This window comes from Lutra lutra, chromosome 4 (assembly GCF_902655055.1).
Source record: "Lutra lutra chromosome 4, mLutLut1.2, whole genome shotgun sequence".
In the NCBI taxonomy this organism is placed as follows: Eukaryota; Metazoa; Chordata; class Mammalia; order Carnivora; family Mustelidae; genus Lutra; species Lutra lutra.
The window spans coordinates 91,282,420-91,302,172 of NC_062281.1; the positions used below are offsets into that span (position 1 = coordinate 91,282,420).

Genomic DNA, 19,753 nt, shown 5'->3' on the forward strand with positions numbered 1-19,753 from the left:
ATCCATGTTTAAAGGGAGTTCATTTTTAAAATATGTGTCCCATTGTTTGATCAATTTATTTGTCTATTTTTCTGCTGGTAGACATTTGGGATATTTTCAGTTTGGGTCAATTGTGAATAAAACAGTTTTTGAATATTCATGTATAAGCTTTTTGTGTACATATGTTTTCATTTCCATTGGGTAAATACCCAGGAATGGAATTGCTAGGTAATAGGGTAGAAATGTGTTTAGCTTTATAAGAACCAGGTATGTTAGAACTAATAAAGGAAATCAATAAAGTTGTAAGATACAAAATCAATATACAAAAATCTGTTTCATTTCTATACACTAACTTATGACGTATCAGAAAAAGAAAGTAAGAAAATCCCATTTATAATTGCATCAGAAAGAATAAAATACTAGGAATAAATTTAGTCAAGGAGGTGAAAGACTTGTACACTGAAAACTATAAGACATCAATGAAAGAAACTGAAGAAGATACAGAAAAATAGTCCATGCTCAGGGAGTGGAAGAATTAATATTGTTAAAATGTCTATTCTATCCAAAGCAATCCGTAGATTCAATGCAATCCCTATCAAAACTCCAATGACACTTTTCACAGAAATAGAACCAACAATCCTAAAATGTGTATGGAACCACGAAAGACCCTGAGGTGTTAAAGTAAACTTGAGAAAGAAGAACAATGCTAGAGGCATCATGCTCCTTGACTTCAAACTATATTACAAAACTATTATAATAAAAAAGTAAGATATTGACATAAAACCAGACACATAGATCAATGCAACACAATAGTGAGCCCAGAAAGACACCCACGTATTTTATGACATGCAGTGGGGGCAAGGAGAGTCTCTTCAATAAATGTTGGGAAAGCTGTACAGCCACGTGCAAAAGGATGAAGCTAAACTACAATACACAAAATATCTTACACCACACACACAAATAAACTCAAAATGGGGTAAGGATTTGAATTTAAGACCTGAAACCATAAAACTCCTACAAGAAAACATAGGTGACATCTGTCTTGATTTTTTTGGCTGAGTCCAAAAGCAAAGGCACCAAAAGCAAAAATAAACAAGAAGGACTACATCAAACTAAAAACTTATGCAAAGAGCAAAAGAAATCAAAATCATCTATCCAATAATGGGTTAATGTCCAAAATACATTATGAACTTACACAATTTAGTAGCAAAAAACCAATCTGATTAATAAATGGGCAGAGGATTTGAACATTTTTTCCAAAGAAGACATGCAGATGGCCCCCAGACACATGAATAAGTGCTCAACATGAGTAATCATGAGGGAAATGCAAATTGAAACCACAATGAACTATCCCCTCACACACGTTATGGTGGTCATCATCAAAAAGAAGAAATAACAAGTGTTGGTGAGGATGTGGAGAAAAGGGAACCCTTGTGCACTGTTGGTAGGAATTTGAATTGGTGGAGCCAATATGGAAAACAGGATGGAGTTTCCTTTAAGAATTATAAATAGAAATATCAGATGATTCAGCAATTCTATTTTTGGGTATTTATCCCAAGAAAATGAAAACACTAATTCAAAAAGATAGACGTACCCCATGTTCACTGCATTATTTACCATAACCAAGACATGGAAACAGCCTAAGTGTCCATCGATAGCTGAATGGATAAAGAAATTGAGGTATATCGACATCCATATATATATATATATATATATATATATATATATATACACAAACATGTTTTATATATATAACATATATATAGGAACATTATTCAGCCATAAAAACATGGAATCTTGCCATTTGTGACAACATAGATGGACTTTGAGGGTATTATGCTAAGTGAAATAAATCAAAGAGAGATACTGTATGATTTCACTAATATGTGAAATCTAAAAAAAAAAAAAAGCCAAAAACGACAACAGACAAACCCAAACAAACAAAACAAAGCAACAAAACAAAAAGGTTGAGCTTGAGCTCTTAGATACAGAGAACAGATTGGTGGTTGCCAGAGGAGAGGAGTGGGGTGGGGGTGGGCAACCAGTGAAAGAGGTCAAAAGATACAAACTTGCAGTTATAAAATAAGTAAGTCCTGGGGAAGTAATGCAAAGAATGGCAACTACAGTTAATAATACTACTGTGTTGCATATTTTAAAGTTAAGAGAGTAAGTCTTAAAAGTTCTCATCACAAGAAAAAATTGTAACTATGATAATGGATGTCTACTAGCCTTATTGTGGTGATCATTTCACAATACACACAAATACTGACTCATTATGCTGTACAACCGAAGCTGATACAATGTGGTATGACAATTATACCTAGAAAAGAAAAAGAACTGTGGATATATTTATTCATTTACTTATTATTAAAGGTTTACTTATTTGAGAGAAGAGAGAGAGAGCATGAGCAGGGAGAGGGGCAGAAACAGGGAGAGGAACAGAATCTCAAGCAGATGACCTGCTGAGCAGAGCCAGATGTGGGGCTCCATCCCACAACCTTGAGATCACGACCTGAGCCAAAATTCAGAGCTGGATGCTCAACTGATTGAGCCACCCAGGTGCCCAGAACTGTGTGTATTTTAAAAATATTTAGATTCCTGGTTTTCAGTCTCCCAAATTCTCAGTCAGTCTGAGGTTCTTAGGCACGTACAATATGCTGTTTTGAAACTCCACTGGAACACTGGTTTTAATTATAGTGGTGGTAGTGGAAAGGAAGTTATTTTGGTTTGGTGTTCTGTCCCACCACAGGAGCATATAAATGCAAACAATTGCTTTTTTTTTCTTTTTTTTTTCCTAGTTAGCTGCAAAATAGCTTTCTCTGAACATTTTCCCCACTCTATCCATTAACTAGTATTGAAATAGTCACTCCTTTTAGTTTTTCTGGTGCAATGCTCCTTTTAGTTTTTCTGTTTTTTCTGCTCTTGCTTAAAGTGAAGTGGAAGTTCAGGGAACTCCTTGGAGCATCCCTTTGAATTGCTAAGATGAGTAAACAAAAACAGGCCTTAGGTTGGAAGAGAACTTAGTACTGAATGGCAGATGAGGGTATGTGGCTGGTACACTTGTAGAATTTTCTCTGCTGCTCTCTTTCTTTCTTTTTTCTTTTCTTTTTTTTTTTTAAACTATTCTTTTACCTGGCAGCAAAAAATAATCAGCTGTGTTCTGGCAGCTGACAACGACATCAGACAGCTGCTTCTGAACATTCAGCATTGTGACAGCCCAAATGGCTACAGATCACTACAGAAGAGGTCCCCAGTTTCTAGGCAGAGAAATTGACACATAGGAATAGGAAGGGAGTCACTTAATGGCTTAGGGGCTGGCTGAGCTGGGACCAGAATCCAGGTGGCTTGGCTCCCAGCCTGGCTGACCACACTGCTACCCACATAGCCTGGGCTGACCCAAAACAAGCGGCCCATTGAGCAATCGCACAAACAACAATGAGTGATGGATGGTCAGAGCAAGAAACAGGCACAAAGCAACTGCAACCCCATCACTTCCTGGCCCCTAAATTTCCAGGCAAGCCTGTAAATTTGTGGTTACTTAATTGAGTTTGGCCCTGCTTTCAAATATGGAAACTTTTTGTGGTCACTGCCAAAAGTAAAAGTCTGCCTTGTAATAATGAGGCTGGAGAGTGTCTTTGAACTCTGTACCTGGTTCTAATAAGGTGGTGGTAGTGGAGTTGACTGGAAAGACATAGTCAACAGATCAGCATTACCTCGTCCTGGGAGGGCTTTGGTGAAACAAGAAAATATAGATTTTTGAGGCTCCTCATCTGTGGACCTGTCCTCCTACCTCAGATTTAGCTAGCAAGGGATGATTGTGATCAATGGAATTCACTTAGAACCAACTTAGATGACCACGTCTTATTCTACCCTCTTCCTCAAATTTGCCATGGAACAGTAGCCCAAATTTGCAGTCCCCCCATAGCTGAAGCCCAGGCCAAATGGCTCTGCTTGCCAACTTGTGCTGTTGGGTCCTGGGTGTGCCTCCTGCAAGACACTCTGACCTTCTTGGCCTTGGCACGGCCCTAAATCAACTCTAAACCTTGGGTGTCCCCAGGAGATATAGCTGCCCGTCTAGGCAGTTTCCTGTTTCAGATGTCCATTTTCTAGTCCTGAGCTGGGTAATTCCAAAATGTCTATGCTCCACCCTTGCCATTTGAGACTAAAGACCTCAGGAAGTATTAAGGGGAAAAGTTGACTGTGGTACAGTATTCGTTCTTAAGGAGGCCTAATGGGCACAATTTAGACAATAAACATTTTGAATATGCAGATCAGGTGCCACGATGCTAGGAATCTAAATTAAAATTTAGGATTTCTTTGGTATGGTTATAGCAGGGGCTGGCCCCATTTTGTGTTTGTCACAAAGAGGTATTGATTAAATGGCTCTTCTTAGTTCACATTCTCCTAATATTTATTTGTTTATTCAATAAGTATGGAAGGTCTGCTATATGCTGAAGTTTATGCCCTAGCCCATTGTTCCTCACAGAGCACATATGTGAGCTGTGTTATATAATATAGTTTCACGTATTTTACTAAAGTGTAAGATGCTTTTTTTTTTAAAGATTTTTTTAGATTAATTTATTTGACACACAGAGAGAGAGAGAGGGAGCACAAGTAGGCAGAGAGGCAGAGAGAGAGGGGGAAGCAGGCTCCCTGCTGAGCAGAGAGCCCGACTTGGGGCTCGATTCCAGGACCCTGAGACCATGACCTGAGCCGAAGGCAGAGGCTTTAACCCACTGAGCCACCCAGGCGCCCCTAAAGTGTAAGATCCTTGATGCCTGGAATTATGTCTTATTCATTTGTGTCCCCAGTATAAATGAGCACAGTACCTTGCACATAGTAGGGACTCAAGAAATATTTGAATTGAATTATGCTGTGATGCTGTTAAAACGCACTAATAAAACAGCGATACTTAACTTTTTTCTATTGGGCTGAGGCATACATGACATCATTGTGCAAGTAATTAAGTACTGAGTGTTAAAAGAGAAGGGTATGTTAACTTCACGTGTGATGGAAGACGACTGCAAAACTGGGTGGAGACTTGGTCTGGAAGAAGCACTGTTAATTTTCCTCTGGTCAGTCCAGAATGACCGCGAAGAGTAACTAGAATTTCAGTCTTCTACTTCGAAAGTATTTTCACCCTTCTCACTTTTCCAGAACTACCCGCCTCTTTTTGCTTCTTCCCAAAGGGCTGTATCCAACTGACTCTGCCCCAAAGTCTCAACAGCCACCTCTGGACCCCTCCAGCTCCGCTTCAAGAACTCTCCAGATCAGAGGCCTCAAGAACACTGGCCAGGAAAACACGGGGTCACGCGCGGGGCAGGCGCCAAACTGGCCAGAGCCAGGGGAGCGGCGCTAAAGGCGGGGCTGCCATGGGGCGGGGCGGGGCGGGGCGGGGCCGGGCAGGAGGAGGCCTGGGGGCGGCTTGGGTGTCACCACCAACCCGCTCCGGCCGGAAACTGGCGCTAGTTTCCGGCCGGACGGCCGAAAGCCACCGATCCTGAACCAGCCGCCCGAGTCGGAGTGGCGACGGGGTGTGGAGCAGGCAAAAAACCACTGGGGGAGGCCAGTCCTGATCAGTGCCGTCTGGCTCCAGCTCCTGATCCTCTGCGGAGCAACAGCCGCGGTCGCAGTCTCCGCCACCGCCTCCGCCTCCATCGTCGTCGGGGGAGGGGCCAGCCGGACCCCGGGGTCACAGCCGAGGAATGAGGAGAGGCGGCCGGGCCCCGCGCTCCGCCCCGGCCTAGGGCCTTGCCCCGGGAGCCGCGAGGGTAACGGAGCCCCCTGCCCTGTCACCCTCCTCCCCGTCTGCTCCCGCCCCTCCCGTCTCTTCAGACTCCCAAACTCCGACCCTCTGATCTCCACTGTCCCCCTTCTCCTTTCTGATTATATTTCACCCGGAGCCACCGCCTCCCGGCAACCCCTCCTCGCCCCGACTGTGCCTTGCTTCGTCCCAACCTTTTCCCCGTTACTTCTCCCTTTCACCTGCGTCCCGTGTTCCTCGCTCCCACCCCGGTTCTTGGCTTCTTTTCCTAAGCTGTGCTGGGCAGTTTGGACGGTCGCCCCCTTGTCAGCGAGACTTTCGGGGAGGGATGGTGGAGTCTTAAGGTGGTTAAGAGTGTGCGGACCCCCTGTCCTATCCCTATAGTAGGATAAAGTTCATAAAAGTCTGAGTATAAAAGTGCAACGAAAAGAAAACAAGCTTGTTCTCCCCTGTAGATAGCCAAACTGAGGTGCGTCCAGTAATGGAGGAGGGGAGCGAAAAAGAAGTGTCTTGTGAGTGTGTGTGTGTGTGTGTGTGTGAGAGAGAGAGAGAGAGAGAGAGAGATCGATTGATTCTAGGGCAGGCTTATGAACTTTAGAAAAAAAGAAAAGTTGCCATGAGCCGATGGAAACTTTAGAAGCTGATGATGAGTAAGCCGGGGGCTGCGTGATCTCACTCTTCTTCTCATAATTACTAGGTTAACGGTGTGGCTCCGGTCGGGATGGAATGGGATTTGTTTACTGGGCCGGCGTATTTTTAGCTTGTCGGCTCACAAGGACCAGAGCTCCGAGTCTCTGAGGCTCCCTAAGTCTCTGAGTCTTTCTCTGTCTCCCTCCCCACCGCTCCCTCTCCCTCGTCTAGGTAGTCTGTCTAACCTGGGTGGTTCCTCTGGGCACAAAACGGATAGGAAATTAAGTTGGAAGAAGTGGACTGGTGAAATTATATGTAAGAGAGTCTCCCCCACACTCTTCAGGGGGTTTCCTTTTCGTAAATGCAAAAGCAGGAATTAGCAGAATTTGTTATTTTACTCATATTTTTATATGAGAATTTATTATTTTCCTCATATTTTTATAACTATGTAAAATGCTTTTTAGAACAACCATAAGTTGGTAATTTTTCAGTCCTACTATATGTTTAGGAGGTCCTTGAGGAGGTTGGATCCCTTTGTCTTTCAAAATCTGTTTCGAAGGTGGAAAAGGGCAAGAAGAGGTAGTCGTGAGGCTAGTCCAAAAAGATAGCAAATCCTAAGTTTTTAAAAAACATTTAGAAAATTTCTTTCCTAGTGAACGAGACTGCATTTCTGGTGCGGTGGAGAAGACAGCAGGAACATACTGGGTGACTAGGGAGAATCGAACTTATAATTAAACATTTGCTGTGCAGTAATTTACAAATGAATACATTATAGGCAAACAATTATACTCTTTGTCCTCATTGTTTTTCTGAACAGTTCTTTTAAAGTTTAGGAACCAACCTGCTGTGCTAGTCTATTGATATTTTGAAGGCTGAACAGAACTGTAAAATAAATGAAATTGATGTTGCTCATCTGGAGTGTGAATGCCAGTCTTGTTCTAATTTCCACTAGCTACCCGGCATGCCTCAGAGCACCTCCCTGAGTAAGTGGCCAGTTACTATGTACTTAGTGATCGCAAATGAATACAAATATTAGCTCATGCTAGGAATAATTGAGAAGGTAAATATGCTGAAAAGATCTTCCAAAACTGGAATAGATTATCTTTCAATTTTTTTTCCATTTCGGATTATCAGCACCTTTCTGTCGATAATTATCCATTAACATGAATAATTTAGAATTGAACAGATATCCACTTTGGGCATTAAGCATTCAAGCAGGAAGGAAAGATGGAAGGAAGATAATTCCCAAACTATTACTAATTTTTTGTTGTTGGCTGACTTGACTTATCCCTTTCATTTCTTTTCTGGCATTTCAATGCCAGAGACTCCCTTGTGGAAAAAAAAAATGTAAACCTTTGCCAGGGAAAGGGCTGTATGCTGACATGTATAAGGCAGGCTGAACAGTAATGAATGGTAATTTTAGTTGGACTTGGTGGAGTTAGGTCACCAACAACTTGGAAATACTTCCTTAATCTCCTACTTCTGGGGACCCCTGTTGAAAAAAGATTTAATTTGGAGGGTAAGATCAAATTTTTAAAAATCAGAATCACCTTCCCTGAGTCTGTTGACTATTAATAATTGTTTTAATTAATGAGTCGGTTGATGCTGATTTTTTTTTTAAGATTTCATTTATTTATTTGACAGACAAAGATCACAAGTAGGCAGATAAGGCAGGCAGAGAGAGAGAGAGAGAGAGAGAGAGGAGGAAGCAGGCTCCCCGCTGAGCAGAGAGCCCGATGTGGGGCTCCATCCCAAGACCCTGGGATCATGACCTGAGCCAAAGGCAGAGGCTTTAACCCACTTAGCCACCCAGATGCCCCGGTTGATGCTGATATTAGTGATGTCTGGGAAATTCTAGTTATATCAGTGAGATAAATTAGGGAAGATTTTGGAATCAGCAAAATTTGAAATGGAATTGGAGGCTGTGGATTAGAGTCATAAAGAGGCATGACCTATGAAGTTAGATAGTACTTGGTTCAAATCTTGATTATGGCATTTACTATGTGACCTTGGACAATTTACTTCTCCATCCTTATTTATAAAATATGTATGAGCATTCAAGCAAATGAAATAGTTATTCTTTGTTAGGAGTATAAGAAAAGTGTCCCTAGGCGGAAAGTATACTTCTGTCTATTTATATAAACTTCCTCTTACATTTATTATTTGGTGGCTGGTGGGGTGGGAATTGAAGCAGTTGAATAAGTAGGAATAAGTCTAGGGCAGCCTAATAGTCTGCCACTTTTCCCATTTCTCAGAAATCGTTGTTTGGGGTTTCAAGATTCAATATATATAACCATATGATGGAGTAACAATATTAAAAATAAAATTTCGGATTGATATGGGGGCACTGTGGGCCAGTTGTAAAGTTTTCGAGCTTCTCAAGCATGCTTAAGCATGCCAAGGATCCTGGCAGATCCTTGTGAGGCTCCCTCTTTTACCCAAACATTCATCCCATCAAGGAAAAATTTTGAGAAAGTGCTTCGAATTGTGGCTTCAGCAGCGTCTTCCCTGTGGAAACTTAGGAGCTGTGAAATCTTCTCAACAGCCCCTGATAAATTCAGATAATTAAAATCTGTGTAACTGGAATATAGATGCAGGACAGTTGTGTGAATGCCTGAACTCCGTTGATTTTTTAGTATGAGAGAAGAAAGTTTGTTTTTTTAAAAAGATTTATTTATTTGAGAGAGAGAGAGAGAGCACCCGCAAGCACGAGCACAAGTGGGAATGGCAGTTGGGGAGGGAGAGAGAATCTCAAGCCGACTCCAAACTGAGTGCCAAGTCTGACACGAGTGCAGAGTCTCACACAGGTCACACATGACCCTGAGATCATGACCTGAGCTGAAACCCAAGAGTCAGATGGTCAACTGACTGAGCTACCCAGGTGCCTCTGTGTTTTTTTTTTTTTTTTTTTTTTTTTTTTTAAGTAAGGAATCCTTGCTGAATAATGATTGAGCATTCTTGTGGATTAAGCTGTCTCCAAGCTCCAGTGACAGGCTTTGGGAAGATAGAAAGGATATAAAGACAAGTGTCCTTGCCTTTGGGACAGGGGTGGGGTTGTGGAAGGCGGTATATATAAATGGGAAGGCACACTGTTACAGGCTTTAACATTTAGGACACAACATATAAACAAAACCAAATTTAATGTGCTATAAATATAAATGGAATATATAAAGGCTAGAAAACTAGAAGTAAGAGAATCTGTGAAATTAATTAGGGAAGATTTCTGAATCAGCAAAATTTGAAATGGACTTGGAGGCTGTGGATTAGAGTCATAAAGAGGCATGGCCAATGGAGGTAGAACTTGGTTCAAATCTGGACTGTGTGATCTTGGACAATTTACTTGTCCATCCTTATCTATGAAATATGTGTGAGCATTCAAGTAAATGAAATAGCTATTCTGTGTTAAGAGTAAAAGAAAATAAAAGATCTTCCAGGCAAAAAGTATAGAATGTACAGTGTGCAGTGGTGGTATGAATGACTAAGTTGTGTTTGTGGGGGTAATAAATGAGAGGGACTGGAGAGAATGTGGGTGGTCAAGTCATGGGTAGAGCAGGCAAGAGGGTGGAGGGGACTCAGAGGCCAGACTCTGTTGGGTGTTCATGGAAGGGTCAATAGAGTCATTGTAGGTCCTTGAACAAAGGATGAATTTAAAAAGTGTTGAGCCTTCTGGTCCAGGAACTCAGGGGCAAGGAGTCATGCAGGCACCAGTACATTATAACTCTTCGATTTCTCTTCTGGACCATCTTGGCCTAAAGGAATCATCCAGGAGACAGAGGATTCTTGTAGAAGTTTTTGTCTTCACACTTTACTCACTATGCTGAGCTCTGTTTGTGCCTGTCTCACATTGTACTGTGGGCCTGTAGGCTGTGGCTGGCTTATCCTCAAGAGCTTATGGTAAGGACAGTATCATGTTTTAAGGGCATTAACTTCCAGTTATCTCTGCTGTTGTAGGGTACAGTAATATAAGTAATTCGGAATTTAATATGAAAATTTCTTGGTTTGATAATTTTCTTAAGCCAGATTTATTTTAATGTTTTGAGGATCATATTGATGTTGAAATGAATTTGTGTTTCTAAGCCTATATTACCTGATGGTGAGGAGGGTATATACTGATGGTGAAGAACAGTCAAACTTGGTTTAAAGATTATGCCTCAGAAATCCTGTAAATTGGGTAATTCATTTATGGATAATTAAGACTGGATTATATGAGTATGTTTCTTTTCTTTCTTTTTTTTTTTTAAAGATTTTATTTATTTATTTGGCAGACAGAGATCACAAGTAGGCAGAAGGCAGGCAGAGAGAGAGGAGAAGCAGGCTCCCTGATGAGCAGAGAGCCCGATACGGGGCTCGATCCAGGGACCCTGAGATCATGACCTGAGCTGAAGGCAGAGGCTTTAACCCACTGAGCCACCCAGGTGCCCCTATGAGTATGTTGATGAAGACCAGTTTCTTTTCAAAATCTGTGCAGGTCCATTGTGACCACTTAGGTTGTCTGCCTTATGCCTAAGTGATATATAAATGATGTCTGTGTTATAGTCAGAGTGAGTGTTTACTCACAGTATCTGGAGGAATCCTATTTTGTTATGTTGCGTTGATGAAAATGAAGGTGGCTTTTTCAGAGCACTTGGGCTTTGTAGAGGCTCTTCCAGATAGTGACTCTGCTGAAAAAACTGTCAGGTTTTTCCTTCTGAAATTAAGTTGTTTGAAAATATGGCTAATTAAAAAAAAAAAAAAGGAATGAGGAGCAGTGTTCACATTTAATAAACACAGGATCACATGCTTGTTCTTCCAACTTTGTTCTTTCAGTTGACTTGCTTTCCTTCATCCCTGCCTACCCCCTACCTTCTCACAGTCATTACCAAACTATGTGCTTATGATGTCATGAGCACAGGATTATTATTTACCTCTTGAGTCAGGAGATTGTAGTATTTTTGAGTGGAGATCAGAGGTGGAAGTCAGGAATCTTAATTTATATAGTTTAGTTCAGGATTATTTTCAACTGTGTTTTTTAGGTTTTTGTCTCATCTTTTTATTTCTCTAAGAAATAGTTTTGGATAGGAAAAATTACTGAGCTATTATTTTTGGTGACTTGTGTTGAGTTCAATTTTATGTTAGGTACTGTGGAGGATTAGGAAAAATGATTTTGTGCCTTTGAGGAGTTTACAGTCTAGATGGGAATAAGGAGTATAGGAAGGAGTGAATACCTATTGAACTTCCTATATGCCAGACCAAAAAAAAAAAAAAAAGAAGAAAATGAGAAATTATATTATCGATTGCACAGTATAGATCTCATATCGTATGTCTTTGGGGACAAGAGCACTCAGGTAGTTATGAGTGCTATCACGGAGGAATTGTAACTTACTTCAGATCTTAAAAAAATAAAATTGTATGAAGTACAAGGGGTAAAGATGAAGCAGATAACAACAACAACAACAAAGTCATTTCATTTTGGAGCTGAGAAGGATCAAGCAAAAGCCTGGACTAGGCTTGGGTGTTCCTGGGGAAGTGATGAGACTGACCTGAGCAGGTTGGTTAAGTTGGTTTGGAGCTATGTTTTAGAGGAGTCTTAAAAGGCAGGCTTATAAATTGAGATTTTAAATTATAGAAAATAGTGAACCACTGTGAATTTTTGAGGATAGTAATAGCAAAATGATGATAGTAGAAAACAGGTAGGCCGGGAGGGAAGGGGGATTGGCTCCTTGGGTGTATGAGGTGATGAAACCTGAGCTAGAGTTGGGGTGTGGGTTGGGATAAGGAGAGAAAGAGGGAAAAAGAGATTGTTAAGTAAAAATTAAAGTCCGTGACGGCTGGATGTAGCCGATGAAGGAGAGTGATCCATCAAGTATGACTATAACATTTTAAGCTTGGGTTTCTCAGACATTAAGATCAGGAAATTAGGAAGGATTCCTCATTTTTTAGGGGCATTTGATGAGTTCAGTTTGAAAGGTATTGGATGTGAAGTAGGAATGAAACACCCAAGAGAAAGCTGACCCATTTGTTAGAGATGAACCTGAAGCTGGTGGAGAGTAGAGGCAGAGGTTAATATTTTTGGAAGCGTGGTTTTGTGGCTCCTCAGCATGGATGTGGGAGCTGTAGCCAAGGGAATGAATAAGCTCTCTGAAGAGTAGAGTTTAGGGAAAGAGCAAAAGGCCAGGGATAGTGGTAGAGTGATAGACACTATTCTACAGTCTTCGGGCCATCTTAATTGACTTCTGCTTTGTCCTTTCTCGTTTTCTGTTTCTTTCCTCCCAGTGCCATCAAACATCCCTTGAATGTCTCTTTCTGTCATAGGCACTGAGGAAACAGATGAGTCAGACAAGGTCTCTACCTACAGGGAATTATGGGCCCAGGGGGAGGAGACAGATGCATAAATATATAGATGTCATGAAGTGTGGCTGTTGTTGCCATAGAAGTATGTAGGGGGGATGGTAGGGGCCTAAAGGTCAGTTCTGCCTTGGGCATGCAGAGGTTGGAAAGTGCCTCCGAGAAGAGATGACATTTGAGATGAGTCTTGAAAGATGAGTTAAGGGTGTACCCTACAGAAGACAGGGAGAAGTACACTCCAGGCTGAGAAAACAACATGAATAAAAGCTTAAAGGAACGAAACAGCCAGACTTCTTCAGGTAACTTTTAGTAATGATTGTGGCTGGAGGACAGGGTTGGAGGGCAGGGATAAGGCTGGAGAAGTAGTTAAGGCTGATCATGGACAGCTTTAGCTTGTGCTCCAGTATGATGAGCATTTCAGGGTTTTTAAGCATCGAGTTGAGAATTAAGTTTCACGTTGTAGAAAGATTATTTCGTCAGTGGTGTAGGGCATACATTGGAGAGGAACAGAGCAAAAGGCTTTTTAAGTACCTTTATTATGCTTAACAGGAACAGTTCTTATTGAGTGCTGGTGTTTGCAGACTCATGGAATCAGAGAACTATAGGGACTGTTTTAGTCTCCCATTCATTTTCAGAGGACATTTACTCAGGGTCACAGAAGTAGTTTTGTGATAGCTTGGTCTGGAATTCCATTTCCAGTGGCTGTAATGTGGTTGGAGATTAATAAATATCATTTCACCTCGCTGATCCTCTCATGTCCCATTCGTGTTTGCTACACCGCATTGTGCTGGAAGACATTCCATCCCATTGTTGTTTTTACCAGTCCGAAGTGAATGGTGGCATTTTCCCGGGTTTGAATGAAGAAGATCTGCCCTGAGAGTACCTCAGGGAATAGGGCTTTTGAGCTGAGGCAGTTGGGTGCCCTGGAGGGGAGTGAATAGGATGTTAGGATTATTCATCTTTAATGATGCAGATGTAGAAGAATGTCAAGGTATTTGTTTTACTGAATGTGCAGATGTAGTTATCTCTCTTGCTAAATTCCCTTCAAGTTCTTTTAAACTTAATCTTAAATTGTGCCAGTGAAACTTTGGTAGAAGAAATAAATTGTTTATCCACAAAAAAGGATATTTATCTTAAAAACAAGATTTGTTTATTACACTTGTATTCTAACTCTTCCTTTCCTGTGTTTTAAATTTTATTGGAGATATATATGTATTATTTTATTTTATTTATTTATTATTTTTTAAAGCAAGCACTTGGCCCAACCTGGAGCCTGAACTCATGACACCTAGATCAAGAGTTGCATGTTCTACCGACTGAGCCAGCCAGGTGCCCCTTCATTGGGTTTTTGCGAAGGGAAATTGTTTGGATTTGAAGTGGTAACTTTAAACTTGGGTTTTATGCTGGAGAAGAACAGGACAGGATAGAAGGATATCTTAGAGATTCTTAGACTCCCCTGGGGAAAGTTGGGACACAAGGGGATGTGGAAGGATGGGTACCTTTCTTTTTTTTTTTTTTAAAGATTTTAATTTATTTATTTGACAGAGAGAGAGATCACAAGTAGGCAGAGAGGCAGGCAGAGAGAGAGAGGGAAGCAGGCTGCCTGCTGAGCAGAAAGCCGGATGCGGCCTGATCCCAGGACCCTGAGACCACGACCTGAGCTGAAGGCAGAGGCTTAACCCCCCAAGCGACCCAGGCGCCCTCGGATGGGTACCTTTCACTGATAAGTCTTCCTCAAACTTAACTGAGTTAAGATTTCTTTACTCTTTGCTCTGGGCTCTGTCCACATCTTTTCCAGAGACGGGCCTTGGTTTGGAAACTATCCACTTTAGTAGAGTTGCCAATTCTTAATTCTTTCTCAAGTGGGCAAGGGTACATTTTGTTTTTGTTTGTGTTTTGGGGAGAGGAGGGGAGAGAGGAGGCACGGAATAACTACTCACAGTGAGTCTTTATCAGAATTCCTATGTATCTGGAAGTTTCCTTGGCTTTTTTGGGGGAGGTGGGGGGAGATGACTTGGTTACACTGGCATTTATGTTGTGTGGGATCGTGGTTGTCACTCCCCTCGGATATCTGATTTAGGATGGCAATAAGAACTTATTTCTTGTCCGTATCTGTCAGCCTTCACCCCACCCTGTTCTGAGTACCCTCTGTGCACTCTCTGAGTGCACTCAGAGGGCACTCAAGTGTTCCCTGAAAGTTTGGGGGAACCATCTTGCTCCTCCTGACTATTATTTTTGGGTTAGTGATTCCACTATTTTTCTATTCACCTGGCCCTTTCTTAATTTTAAAATTTTGAATAATAAGATATATTGAATATTTAGAAAAGTCCAGGGGAGAAAAAATCCCAACATTTTGAGCACATAACCCAAATTTAATGGATATTAACATTTTGTCATACTTGTCTTAGATCTCTAACTCTGTTTAAGATATAATGTTAAATATAGCTAGGTCCTACTATGCTTCCTTTCCCCTTTCCTCTTTCTTGGGAAATGACTACTGGTCTGATTTACTATCTGTCATTCAATTTCATGTTTTATACTTTTTTTTTTAACATATTATGTATACACAAACAACATATAGTTTTGAAATCTTACATAAACAGAATTGTATTGTATGATCCTTTAGCAGTTTTTTCCTCAACATTGTTTTTCAGATGTGTCTTCATGTAGATCTAATTTACTTAATCATCTAATCTTTAAGCCTCTTACCTCCATTGCCCTTTTCACTTGTCCTGTTAAAAAATATCCTACCTATCAAAGTCCCCGTTTAAGTCATATTGTCCATAAAAACTTTCCTGGTTTTTTTTTTCTCCAACAGGATGTGATCTTTCCCACTTCTGAATTCTATCATTTTATTCATACTTATTTGTTTGTAGTTGTATATTTTTGTGTTTTTGTTATTTGTGCTCTTCGGATGCCATTTCTACTACACTATGAGCTCCTGGAATTTCTTTTATCTTCTGTGTCTCTCCTGGGGCTTGCCACAGTAACTTACATGGTAGGCATTTAGTTACTATTAGTGACTAAATGGTTAATTAATGAATTAAAAAATAAAAATCCTTTGCACTGATGAACTGTTAATCATGAGCATGATAATGGCCCCATTAAAATAGAGCTTATAAAGAAACATTCAGCAATGAAAATTAAATAAAATGCACATAATTGTCGAGAGTAGTCAAGACTAACTTCTTGCAAGAGATGAGCAAACATTCCCTGAGAAATGAAATGGGAATTGATTGGTGATATCATCCAATGAGGAAACTCCTGGGAATTGATCCTGATGGCATTTGTGAGGCACTGCTCTCCTGTGGCCAGACTCATTTCACTAGCTATCAAATTCTGCTGTTGTCATCAAGGTCTTGACACCCTCACTGGAGATGGGATACTGGTGTTGAGACAAAGCAGCCTCTCTGTTCACTTCATAAACACTGCTGGGAACCAGGAATTCTTTGGTGCCTAAAGAAGAAAGCCTAATAGACACATTTGTACATATGTATGTATATGTATGTATATGTTTAACACTTGGTTTTTTTATTGAAACCAGATTGTATTTCAGCAGAATATTTTGAAGCTTTTCATTCTAGAAGGTACAGTCCCAATATAACATCATTTCGGCCTCACAGAAGCTCTTCCCTCACTTGCCAAGTAGAAATTAAATATTAAGTGGAACTATATGAAATTGCAGTTTTGTAGGCAAAAGCAGTCAAATACTTTTGTATTTGCAGTTTTGTATGGTTAAACCATATACATCCAGTCTTGATTTTCTCTTGGTGTTCTGCAGAACATTATCATGGACCTTTTCAAGGTGGATAATCCCAAATCCATTTATAATTCTAAAATGCATTTCTGAACTTTAATTTGTAACCAGTTTTCTTTTGTAGTTATCTTAAGCTTCAAGTTTTTTGTAAAATGTTTGTATTTCTCAGCACATATTTAGTAGATACTGGAGAAGGTTGTTGGGACTGTGTAAGGATTGTAGGCCAGAGTACACTGTGGGAAATAAGCCTGTAATGAAAACTTTTGCTGTCAGTAGCTGCATATAATGGATTGAGTTGGCTTTAAGGAGCATTCAGTTTCTTTGAGTTATTGAACCCCCAGCACGCACTTCCTACCACCCCCATATCTTCTCTCTAAGTCTTGATAAGGGAGATCGGTAGTGGGGAAAAACTATGGAAGATAAAATTACCTGTGACCCTTGATTTTATTTGGAGGCTTAACAGGGAAGATGGTATGAGCTCTAGCTCCTGGCACCAGCCTCTTACTTTATGGTTCTCTAAGCAGTTCTTAGGTTAAGGGGACCTTGGTGTGTGGGGTGGGGCTGGGGGCAGTGGGGATGAGGGTGGTGGAGAGTGAAACAACAAAGAGATAGTGGGAGTTAGCAGATACTGTGGAATAGGATTGGGGAACAGGAATGGAAAATGGGGATAGGTATAAAAATTTAAGGAGGCTGTTTCTTCTCATCCTTCAAAACATGGCTTAGAAGTCTTTCTAACCCTTGTACCTTAACTATATCAAACTTGTATCCGGGCCACATACCTGTTTGGAAAACATCATATATAGAATTCAGCTTTGAAAATAGCAGTTTTGTGTTCTAAAATAGTTCTTTGAAAAGCCAGGGTCATTTAAAATGAGTTGGTCTACTGTTGTCTTTTGAATCATTAATAACTCTGAGCCTTTAGTATTAGTAAGTCTTGGTCTTTATGTGAAGATAGTCTCATGTGAAGAACTGAGAAAGACAATGGGAAAATATCACACTGCTAACAAAAATATTTTAGACAGCAAGTTCTTATTTATTTTAAAAACTTACCTGCTCTTATGAATTCCTTTTTGAGTATTTGCTTTCATCTTCTTTGAACAAAGAGCTCACCTGGCCGAGTATTAGACTATTCATTTTCTGAAAATTTCCATCAGCACTAAGGACAAAATTATCTGACATGAAGAATACTTGGTCCGTTTTTGATGACTAGGGATAGAGACTTCTCAAACTCCTCAGAATTCTGAAAATAGAATTCGAAAGTTAGACTTAATATTTGCTGCATCCTGGTTTCTTTGGTTGCTTAAAATAAATTCCTAGCTGTTTGGCACAAGGTGACCTCTTGTTTTAACAACATTAAGTTCCTTCTCTCTCACATCATCTTTGAAGTTTTTTGTAATATGCTAGTTCATTATGGAAATTGAGATAAGAAAATAATCTACATAAATTTCTCTTGATGTTTGCTGCCAGCTTGAGACTATAAATTCCTTTCTGCTGAATACCTGCTGTGTACCAGAATTTGGACAACATGCTCTGAGGAGATGCTAAGGAAGTGCTACCCAGCAAATAAACTAAACAAGTAGTAGTAGAATTGGCCCCTTGGGAATTTGTATTCTGTGTTAAATGGGAAATAGTTACATATACATAAATAGATATATAGAAAAAAAGAAATAATGAGAAACAAATATAACTATGGAGTAGTATATACTCTCTAGTATATACTAGTATATACTACTATATACATACAGTGTTTTAGAACTGAAGGGAAATTTACATATTGTCATCATTTTCTAGATAAGGAAAATGAGGCCCAGAAAGTTTGACTTGTCCAAGGTAGTAGTTACTCTCAATAGCAAACATTTTATTGAATATTTGCTCTCTGAAAAGTTAGGCTTTAGTATACAGAGTTAAAGTCATGAAGAACTTAATTAGTTGTGAAGACTGAATTATTTGCGTAAAAACATGAATAATAATACGAAGTCATGGGTACAAAGTGTCAAGTGAGGAGTACAGTTGTCAGAATTACATGTTTTTTTGTTTTTGTTTTTGTTTTTGTTTTTTTAAGTAAGCTCTGTTACCTATGTGGGGCTTGAACTCATGACCCTGAGATCAAGGGTCGCATGACGTGTACCAACTGAGCGTGCCAGGCGCCCCAGGAATTATATAGACATTTAGAGGGAGTGGATAGGGGAAAATTTTATACTTAGGCTAATCTAGATCTTAGAGAAGAGAGGAGACTGGGTAAGTTCAGAGGGCTAGGCGTGAGAACAGTTAGCATTCAGAAAGCATTTAAGGCATGAGAACAGTGAACTATGCCTGCTTTGTTTTGAGGGTAGAGAAAGTAGACAAGCAACAAGATTAATAAAGTTGGAGAGTTAGGTAAATAGGAGAGGGCCTTAAATCTCAGGCAGAGGAATTTGGTTTATACTTACAGTGAAAAATCACCAAGCACAGAACTTTATGTGTAAATGAGTATTTTAGGAAAATGAATTTCAGCTGTGCAGTATAAAGTGGAAGACCAGGTAGAGCAGTTATGATAGTCCTGGGGGACGAGTCTCTACAGGGGTGATAGTAATGGAGAGAAAAAGGAGAGTCCAGTGATTTGAAGAAAAATAAATAGAATTTGGTAACTGCTTTTTTTTTTTTTTTTAAGATTTTATTTATTTATTTGACAGAGAGTACAAGTAGGCAGAGTGGCAGGCAGAGAGAGAGGGAGAAGCAGGCTCTCCACTGAGCAGGGAGCCCAGTGTGGGGCTCGATCCCAGGACCCTGGGATCATGACCTGAGCCGAAGGCAGATGCTTAACTGACTGAGCCACCCAGGCGCCCCTGGTAACTGCCTTTATAGGAAGAGTATATAATAACAGTGCGTGTGTTCTCCATCTGGGTTGTAGCAGTAAAGGAGCTGGGTTTGGCTGGTTTCTAATGCATCTGCTCTCCAAAGGGATGCTTCAGTGGAAGCCTTTCAAGAGCCCTGAGTCTAGCCCAACATTCTCAGGTGATACTGAATACATAGTTTAAATGACCGGTTGAAGTTTGCACACTTCCTAAGTTAGTAGAACTTGGTGTAGAGCCCATTCTTTTGACTCTTGGCCAGTGCTCTATTATATCCTGTTGCTTAAGAGGAGGTAAGACAAGCGGTTAAAAACACAGAGGAAGATGCCTGGGAAGTGAAATGGGAAGTTGAAGAGCACATCATGATGAGGTTTACCCACAAGCCGTTTCAGCTCTCATAGGTTTTCCTTATCTTCAGACAGTAAATGTGTATGCTGTTGGGCTCATGAGGCAACAGTGACCCGAGTT

General features: G+C 40.4%; 1 protein-coding gene across 2 annotated transcripts in view; it reads left to right on the forward strand.

The window, feature by feature from the left end:
- The first annotated feature begins 5,422 nt into the window (after positions 1–5,422).
- The window catches only part of OTUD7B (OTU deubiquitinase 7B), a 54,854-nt gene continuing 40,523 nt past the window's right edge, over positions 5,423–19,753 (forward strand). Inside the window, exon 1 of one of the 2 annotated variants that reach the window (XM_047724125.1) lies at positions 5,423–5,750. The gene's annotated coding sequence lies outside the window, so the exon portion shown is untranslated. The remainder of the gene's footprint in view (positions 5,751–19,753) is intronic. The other variant, XM_047724124.1, reaches the window with a different exon arrangement.